The sequence below is a fragment of the Mustela lutreola genome, chromosome 16, assembly GCF_030435805.1.
Source record: "Mustela lutreola isolate mMusLut2 chromosome 16, mMusLut2.pri, whole genome shotgun sequence".
NCBI classification, from domain to species: Eukaryota; Metazoa; Chordata; class Mammalia; order Carnivora; family Mustelidae; genus Mustela; species Mustela lutreola.
Window position 1 is genome coordinate 49,595,764 of NC_081305.1, and position 10,299 is coordinate 49,606,062.

The 10,299-nt window shown below is 50.1% G+C and overlaps 1 pseudogene; it reads right to left on the reverse strand.

Annotated features, from left to right (window-relative positions):
* Positions 1–3,497: 3,497 nt before the first annotated feature.
* LOC131818646 (calmodulin-1-like) lies at positions 3,498–4,562 on the reverse strand (annotated as a pseudogene).
* Between the last annotated feature and the right edge of the window lie 5,737 nt (positions 4,563–10,299).

Sequence of the window (10,299 nt, forward strand, 5' to 3'; positions counted from 1 at the left end):
AAACCTTCTAACGGTTTTTTTTTCCCCTTGCTCATCTATTTAGGTCTTAGGGAGTGGAGAGGGAGAGATGTGTTCAAGCCATCTTCCTTGAACCGCCCCCCTCCTGTTGTTATCCGTCCTTCCCCCAGAGCCTTCAGTGGCTCCCTTTTTCCTGTGCAAAGGTTGATGCTAACCACTTGGGTGTCTTCATGCCTGTCAGGCCTGTAGAGGCGTGAGGCCATCCCAGTTTTCCAGGGCAGCACACAGAGGCTTTGGGAGGGAAGGTGGTTCCCTGATGTAATGAAAACACCAAGCAGGGGCTGGGCCCCAGGGAAGGAAGCCAGAGACGTGGAGGTTGAAGGTGTAGGAAGGGAGATGGCGGACTGTCTAAAGTTTGCAGAGTTCCCTGTCAGGGATTCAACACCTTGGCCAAGGCCTTGACCTGGTGCCTGGCATGTAGTAAGCACTCAATCCACATTAGTCTGTTTCGTTATCCCCGCATCAGGGCTTGAAGTGAGGGACAGAGTGACGAGGGAGACCACCTGGGGATGAGCCCTCATGGAGCTTACAGACCAGCACAGGACGTGGACAATGATCAAATATTGGCACAAATGAAGTTTCCACAAGAGACCAGTTCCCCCACAAACAAGAGCCTGTAACAGCCCTAGGCATGGGGAGCTGGGGAGCTGGGGTGTGCTTCCTTGACGTCAGAGCTACCTCCCTCCCCAGGAACCTTCCGTGGCTCCCTATTACCATATCCAAACATGGGCCCCCACTTAGTGAGCACCTACCGTGGCCAGACACCCTTTCAGCACAACCTCACTGATTAAACTCATTGAGGGAGGTGATTACACGGCCCGATTTACAGAAGGGACAACAGGGCTAAATTTAAGTCATTTGTCCTACTTTGGAAATCACTACCATGAACTGAGCTCTTTGTCTTCAACAGGGTCCTTTGTGGAGAGGGCTGAAAACAGCGACTGCCCCTGCGAGGGAGCCATTGCTGTTGCTGCTTTGTTACGATCATTTTCCCAGGCTGGTGTAGACCTGATCTCAGGGAATCCTTGCCACCCCACTGGGGATTAGGAAATATCCTCACCACTTCCTAAGGGCAAGACAACACTCGGAGAGGGAGTCCCTTGACCAATATCTCATAGCTGGGAACTGGCGACGTGGGATTTGAACCCAGGCTGGACCAACAGCATAGCCTGCATACCCTTAGCCAGGCCCATCTAAGGCTTAGGGTGAGGCCCCTCCTTACCTGCATCCCCATCGCCAAGCCCCAAGGCACCACGGCCCACCCCTCCTCGGCTTTCCCCCGACCTGCCCCCTCCCCGCCAGCTTACTCCGCCTCGAGGATCTCCTGCATCCAGAAAGAAACGTTCCTAGGACAAAACACAGGACTTAGAGTGAGGAAAGGTCCCTATGGACGGAGCCGAGTTCTCCCATCTTGCAGACGAGAAGACTGAGCCCTAGATGCGAGGACAGACCCAGGACATGATAAAACACCCCAACGGTTGCTATTATTGTGAAGCAAAAAGCTGGTGTCTACGAATCAAACCCTGTGACTTGGCTTGGCCTGCACCGAGCATTTCATCTATATGACCTCAACCACGTGCTCATAATCACATCACACACATTTCAGGAGTCCTGAGCCTGCCGTGCCTTGCACAGGGATCGCGTGGATTCGCTTCCCCCCTCTTCACGACAAGGTCAATACAGAGACACTGTCACCGGCTCCGTTTGTCCGTTGCAAACAGCATCAGATATTATTGTATACCATGGAACCCACTCATTTCAAGGGCACTTAGTGCTTTTCAGTGACTTTATAGGACTGTGCAACTACCCCCCAAAAGGAAATGTTAGGACATGTCCGCTCCCAAGATCTCCTGTGCCTGTTAATCATCACTTCCTATCTGCGCTCCCCAGGCTCTCCCGGCAACCACTGAGGTACTTTCTGTCTTGACAGATTTGCCTCTTCTGGACAGTTCCTAAAAATGCATCATCCAATATGTCGCCCTCTGCGTCTGGCTTCTTTCGCTCCACGTGCTGTTAAGGCTCATCCGTGTTGTGAGTTTTAGGAGCACTTTGTCCCTTTTTATGGCCCGAGTAATGTTCCATTGTATGGAGAGACTGCACTCTGTTTACCCACTCATCTGTGGGTGCACATCTGGGCGGAGTCCACTCTCGGCTGCTGTTGGCGGTGCTGCTGTGAACACGCATGGGGACATGGATTTGACCCTCTTGGGCCAACGCTCGGGTAGGCTGTGTGAGAAGCTCATGATACACTTTTTAAGAAACTGCCAGACTCTTTCCCAACATGGCTGCACCATCTCCAGCCCCATCAGGAACAGGTGAGGCTGCAGGTTCCCCGTGGGGGCTCCGTTTTCAGGAGGAGGAAGATGATGCCGTGAGCTGACATGCCCAAGGTCTCCTGGCTGGTAAGGAGCACATGTGGCTGTGTGTCCAGGCATTGTGACTCCAGCGCCTGTGCTCTTAACCCTAAACAGAGATTCTTTCTTCCCATGTTACTCATTCATTCATTCGTCCTAAAACTGTTGAGCCCTTGGCTTTGTGTAAGGCGCTACGCTAGATGGGAGAACGTCAGAGGACAAAGAGACAAGGTTTCATTTTGGCTGGAGACACAGGGACAAACAGACTGAGGACACTGATTCCACAGCTATTTTTTGAGCCTCACGACGTGCTGGGCAGTGCCGCAGGTGCCGATCTCCCGCTGGCCAAAGAAACAAACACAAATCCCTGCCCACACTCCACAAAATTTTTTTTTTAATTTTATTTATTTATTTGACACAGAGAGAGAGAGAGAGAGAGAGAGATCACAAGCAGGCAGAGAGGCAGGCAAAGAGAGAGGAGGAAGCAGGCTCCCCACTGAGCAGAGAGCCCGATGGGGGTTCAATCCCAGGACCCTGGGATCATGACCTGAGCCGAAGGCAGAGGCTTAACCCACTGAGCCACCCAGGCACTGCGAAAAAAAAATTTTTTTTTCTTAAGTTAATGGTCTTTTTTTATTGGAAAAAAAAAAAAAGACTAACATTTACAACTTGGAATGGACGTAAATTGTAATTCCTTGATCAGCAATGTTGATGCCTGTGCTGAAGTCCACAGCCCCAGCCTAGTCTGCTAGCTCCAAGTCATGGTTCAGGAGGTTTTAAAAACAGAGAGTCCAAAGATGCTCCCTTGGTAAAGGTTTTGTTGTTGTTGTTGTTGTTTTAAATTTGTGTGAATGGTGACAGCCTGACACCCATGTCACTCCAGGACAATGTGGACAATGCTAAACCAACATGTGAGGCATGCCACCCAGATGAGCGTCATGGTCACCAAGGATGGGGGCACCCAGAAGTACGAGAGGGCCGTCCTGCTAAGTGGGGCTACGTCTAGACAGCTTATCCTTCACCCATTTCTCTGCACAGCATCCTGAGGTAAACCAACTTAAAATGTTTTCAGTAAACCAGCTATGACAATTTTATACTAAAAAATTGAACTAGAACCCATTTGAAGAAGTTTTAAATTTTTTTCATTTTTCGTTTTTAATACAAATGCCTGACTGTGCTCAATTGTCAAGCTGCATGCATGAAAAACTGGCCAGCCCAGTGTATTAATCATGAGCAAATGGAACTGCAAGGAGTCCACTAGGTGCTTCCTTATCATTAAGGTAGGACAAGTATTTATGTCGTAAAACTGATGTGTAGCTTGATCTTTAGGGGACAGGACCACCAACCAATACATGCAGATTTTGTGTGTGTGGACAGAAGGTACTTTTGACATTCAGTTTTGCTATATAGAAACAGAATGAGTAAATGAACTTTTTTTTTTTTTTTTTTTTTTTTGCAAGAGGTAAGTAAAAGATTCAATTTGATTCTTCTAGAAGGGGGTGAAAGGAGTTGAAAGTAGGCCTTCATTTTGCAGTCATCATCTGTACGAATTCTTCATAGTTGACTTGCCCATCTCCATCAATATCTGCTTCTCTGATCATTTCATCTACTTCTTCATCTGTTAGTTTCTCCCCTAAGTTGGTCATGACATGACAAAGCTCTGCCGCACTGATGTAACCGTTGCCATCCTTGTCAAAGACTCGGAATGCCTTTCGAATTTCTTCTTCGCTGTCTGTATCTTTCATTTTTCTAGCCATCATAGTCAAGAATTCCGGGAAGTCAATGGTGCCATTACTGTCAGCATCCACCTCGTTGATCATATCCTGCAATTCGGCTTCTGTTGGGTTCTAACCCAGTGACCTCATGACAGTTCCAAGTTCCTTTGTTGTGATGGTGCCGTCGCCATCTTTGTCAAATAGGGAGAAAGCTTCCTTGAACTCAGCGATCTGTTCTTCGGTGAGCTGATCAGCCATGGTGCGAGCGAAGGGAAGAAGAGCAGAGGGAGCGAGGGTGGCTGGCTGCACCAGCGCAGGGGCTGTGACGGTGGGGGGTGCCTCCGCTGCTGTAGCTGCTGCTGCTAAGGTGCGATGTGTGCTCAGCGCTGTGCCGCTGCCGCCGCCCCACTGTGAGTAACGGCGCCGTGCCCGCGAGGCTCCCAGCACCACTGCCCCGAAAAAAATTTTTAAAAATAAACTGTACATGAGGCTCAAACTGAGGACCCGAGATCAAGAGTGCCATGCTCCACGACTGAGCCAGCCAGGTTTGGGAATCTCACAACACGTGCGAAAGGAAAGAATTGGAGAATAAACGCATGTCCTCAGCCCCGAGTCTGCAGCGAGCGTTTTACTCTGTTCCGGATGGACCTGGCTACCGTCTATCCTGAAATTTACCCGCCCATCGGCCTATCCATCCTATCCTCATCTTTCAAAAATTTAATAAACTTTCCTTTTTTGAGCAGTTTTACTTTCACAGAACGATCGGGTGGAAATTGTAGATGGTTCCCATGTATCTATCTTTGAAAAAAATTCATTTCAACGCAATTTGCAAATATTAGGTCACATCACCCCCAAACACTTCAGCACGCATATCGTTACAGGATACCAAATATTTATTTAGGCTTCTTGTCCCTGGTAAAATTTTACTACAGTGAAAGGCATACACCCCACATCGTATCAATTGAGATGGTTTTAGAAATACACACTCCTGAGTACAGGAGACCAGTCTCCTGCTTTATCAGACTCCTTCTGGCTTCAGTTTGGAGAATCATTGGTGGGGGCAGGGGTGGGGTGCTCAAGTATCCACGTGACTGACTGCTGATGCCGCCCTCCATCACCCAGTCCACGACAACCCCTCCCCTTTTCCAATCGGTGCCCACGTCACTGAGCAAGGCCCACTTGGAGGGGAGGGGGAAGCATCCAGACCCAAGTTTGAAGATTCCGGGTCCCCTCTCCTTCCCCTTGTTTAGTCACTCATACAATCGTATATTTGTATCGATTTGGACTCAAGATGTTTCCTTTGTCCTTTGGGGGACAGTCCCCTAGGACATTATTTCTTTCACGGAAGTCCACCAGTTCTAAAGTTGTGTGCCGGCCAGAGGACACTGCTCATGGAGAAGCTGGGGCTGCTGGTGGGTGCTGCGGCTTCAGTCAGGTGGTCCTGGAGGGTTTCTGGGAAGGGGTAATCTGAGACTTGATCCAGATGGGCCAGGGAGCTGAGAGTGGGAATCAGGAGCTGGACTCCCTTCCTTTCCAGGGGGCTCTGAGGATCCCAGGGGATAGACACCCGCCCCCAGGCATCCAGCGACCTGGAGCTATGCCTCCCTCTGGGCACCAGGCCCACAGTGGGAGGTTTCCACTGCCTGCACCTGGCCTCTTGGGGGGAGGCTTGGAATCCAGCCTCAGAGGCCAAGCCCCAGCGCCTCCTGGGCCCCTTATCTCGCCACGCCCAGCACTGTGCCTGGCACAGACCCGGCCTGCATAAATATTTGCCGCCTCTCATCCAGCTGCTTGAGCCCCAGACACCCTCCTCTCCCATCGCGGGGGCTTTGCCCACGTTCTGCAACCCCCTCCCCCAGCATCAGCTCTTTCCTCTCCGGGATGGAGGGGGCATTGCTGGCACCAGGTGTGGCGCCCAGAAGAGGGAAGTGACCCACCCAAGGTCACTGGGAGAGGGGGCCAGAGAGAGAAAGAGAGTCTTTGCAGACTGGCCACCTCCAAGCTTTTAATATCAGGATAATGCCTGGAGCTGCTCTTTGCCGTCGCACCCACGCTCTGGGGCCCACGGGCCACACCGCCAGCTGCAGGGCCCCAGCACCCATCAGGCTTCCTCCTCTCACAGCCTGGGATGGCAGTTCCTCTGCTGGAATGACTCTCCTATCTGCCCCTTCAAACCTCCTCTGCGAGGCCCTCCTACCTCCCCCCACCTCTCTCAGTCCCCTGTGGTAGGCTGAATTCTCATCCGAAGATTCCTGCACTGCTGGTGCCCGTGCACCTCCTCCCCCAGCCTATCTAGGAGCCCCTGGGAAAGGACTTTGCACACGGCACTAGGATTCCAAGTCAGATGACTCGGATGGAGAGAGAGGACATCCCGCTGAGTGAAGTAAGTCAGACAGAGAAGGATAAAGACCATACAATTTCACTCATATGGAGAATGTAAAAGACAAAACAAACAAAACAGAAACAGACTCATAAATACGGAGAACAAACTGGTGGTTACCGGAGAGGAGGGGGTGCTACATGGATGGGGAAAATAGATAAAAGGGATTAAGAGGTACAAACTCCCAGTTATGAGAAAAAAGTCCCAGAGATGAGGAGCACCTGTGTGGCTCAGTCCATTAAGTGGCTGACTCCTGTTTTCAGCTCAGGTCATGATCTCAGGGTCGTGGGATGGAGCGCGCAGCACAGAGTCAGCTTCAGGTTCTCTCTCCTTCCCCCTCTTGCTCCTCCCCCTGCTTATGTGCACAGGCACTCCCTCCTGTCTCTCAAATAAATACATCTTTAGAAGAGAAAGTCACAGAGAGGAAAAAGTACAGCATGGGGAATTATATTCAATAACATCGTAATAGTGTTGTGCAGCAGCAAGTGGTGACATTTCTCATGATAAGCATTATGAATGTGAAATGTATAGAACTGTCAGGTCATTATGCTGTGCACCTGAGACAAATATAATACTTCACATCAATTATACTTCAATACAATTTTTTTCCAAAAGATTCCAAATCGGTTGATTTTAAGCTAGGGAAGTTATCTTTGGTGGGCCTGGTCTAATCAGGTGACTCCCTAAAAGGGACAGGGTGCTTTCTGGAGCTTGAGGGGGATTCAACAAGAGGGAGATTTTCTGTTCCCAGCTTTGAAGGAGGAGGGGACCCCTCCCCAGCGGATGCAGGCAGCCTCTGAAAACTGAGTGTGTTCTGCCCAACAACGGCAAGGAAATGGGAATCCCTGAGTCTTCCCCGAAGCAGAGAAGCCCATCATTCTGTCGTTCATGCCCAGGCTTCTGACTCACAGAAACTGTGAGTTAATCAGGGGTGCTCTTCTAAGCTGCTTACATTTTGTCTGTTACATCACGCAGAAAAATAGGCAATCTGTAATCTGTTTTGTTTCCTTCATGGTGCTCACTGTCAAAAGTCAGTTGGTTTCTTTGACTGTTTCCAATATGCTCATCCACCTGTATTAGTGGCTGAGGCTTCTGTAACAAAGGATCACAAGCCAGGGGTCTTCAAGCAACAGAAATGTGTTGTCTCGCAGTTCTAGAGCTTAGAAGTGGAAGATCTCTGGGCCACACGCCTCCTGAAGCCCCCAGGGGAAGCCTTCCTGGCCTCTGCCTAGCTTCTGGGGGTTTGCTTGTACAGGCATCGTTTCCTTCTCCCCTTCATCTTCACGCAGCGGTGGTCTCAGTGGGCTGTCTTTCCACCCTTTCCTGTGGGAGAATCACGTGGGAACTCACTTTCCTCCAGTAGGACCTCCTCTTAACTAATTCCATATGTAGTGACACTCTTTCCGAATAAGGTCACATCCAGAGGAACTGGGGTCTCGGTAGATTCTTTTTGGTATGGGGCACGATGTAACCCATAGTGCCATCCCTATCCACACGAGCAGTCCGCTGGGGTGCAAATCTGGGGTGCAAATCTGGGTCCCTAGAGCTTCGAGTACTGCTTGACACAACATAGGCACTTAAACAGACTTTGTTTTTGCTAAATCACCTGGTGAATTACTTCTGAGAGCCTCTTTCTGTATCTTTCAGGTGAGGATAAGGCCACTGTCCTCACTGTTTTCTTCTCATTTGCTAATTTGTTTGGTTTAAAGGTTGGCTGCCGACCACCCCTCACTAGAACAGAAAGGTGCCTGGTTGCCTCGTTGCTGTGTCCCCGGCGCCCGGCGCAGTGATCAACACACAGTACATTCACAGCAAATAACTGTGCAACAAATAAATGAAGTCGTAATGTGCCCCACCCCTACTGGGCAGAGGGGGAAACTGAGGCTTACTTAGAAGGGTGAGATGAGTTGCTCAGGGTCACTGTCACTGCCCCCCACCTTCTGATCACCTGCTGATGCCTCCCATCGGCTGAACCCAAACAGCAGCCAGATGCAGCCCAGCTGATGCTATCGGATGGGGTCACCTGGACAGAGAGGAGACAGATGGACAAACGGAAGGCAGCCAGAACATTTGGACTGCTTCTGTGGACAATCTCCAGGGCCAAATTCACCCAGGAAAGGGATCTTCAGACGGCAAGGGTGGGGGTGTGTGTGGAGGTTCCCGCTTTCACACCCAGGAGGCCGCGCCAGCCTGCACGCCTGCCAGCGGACCCCCAGGGCCCTCTTTCCCACGCCCGACCCCTTCCTAACTTCCGTCCAGGGCAACTGCCCTCAGCAGGGGCAACGGTGGGACCAGCTCACCCTGGAGGCAGGCAAGGAGGGGCGGACTGGACAGTAGCAGGGGAAACAAAAACAAGAAAAACAAACAAAACCGCTTGGTCCACTTTTCACTGATGTCATGCCCCAGCGATCAGAGCCAGTGTCAGTGATACACACCCCTCCCTGGAAAATGAAACAAGACGAAATCGGAGACGGAGACAAACCATGAGAGGCTCTTAACTCTGGGAAACAAACAGAGTTGCTGGGGGGTGGAGCGGGGGGATGGGGTAACCAGGACGGGCATAAAGGGGGGCACGTGAGGGAACAAGCACTGGGTGTTACATGCGGCTGCTGAGTCACTGACCCCTACCTCTGAAACCAGTAATGCACTATACATTAATTAATTGAATTTAAATAAAAAATAAGAATTAAAAAAAGAATTAAAAAAAGAAATCCCTCCCTACGAAACAGCTTATTGGTCTAACTTCCGAACATTTGCTGCAGATATTACCGCGGAGTTTTAAATATGTTATATATATACATATATATACATGAATATTAAACATGTATGTATGTGTATATACATACAGAATATATACGGACTCATACATGTAACAGTGTGTGTAGATTCGCTTATGTAATTAGCACGTGTTATCACTCCGCTCCCCCATCCTTTCCTGAAGCACTCTCCGGCGCTCGAGGGCAATGCAGAGAACCCATTTACGCCTTGCCTCGCTGCGCAGACCCTGCCATCCACTAAGGTCCCAAGCACCAGACTGTCCAAGCTCACTCGGATGCAACCCACGCCTTCAGCCTCTGTGGGCCTCCACGTCCCCGCTGCGTTTAAAACGGTAGTTTCGATGGACACATAGGTGGCACAGCGATTCTAAAGACAGAACCTGAGAGACTGGGGTGCTGACCTTCTGTCGCCCTTGGAGTTTGTGTTCATGGATCAAGTCCGAAACGGAGATACAGAGCGCCCGCCAAGCGATGAAAACGGTTTTTACTGAAACACAAGTTTGAGCTCCCACTTGAAATCTTTGCCAGATCAGAGCTGGTGTCTCTGACATTAGAAGGTGTTCTCTCCAATTTCTGATTGTTTGCAAAAGAAAAAAGAAAAAAAATCAAGAAAAAAAATGACAAGTGATGGCTCTTAAAAATCGTTTTGTCCTCTGAGAGACATCCAGCAATCGAGCCCCTTAGTGTTCATGCAAATAAGCAAAAATCTCGTGCGCACATGGATGTCTACAGCATTCGGTGTTGATACTGGGAAGCAACTGAGAAGTGCTTCAGGCTTCAGGAGGCGGATGGACCAGTAGGGTCCATCCAGACGGTGGGATGCTATTTGGTGCTAAAGAGAAATGAGCTGTCCATCAGGTCCTGAGAAGGCAAGGAGAAGCCTTCAACGCACATCACTAAGTGAAAGCAGCCATTGGGAAAGTCTCCAACTTTAGGACATTCTGGAGAAGGTAGAGCTATGGAGACAGTAACCGGGGAGTGGTTGCAGGGCTCAGGGGAGGGCGGACGAATGGGGGAGCCCGGAGGACTTTCAGGACAGTGAATCTGCTTTGTGT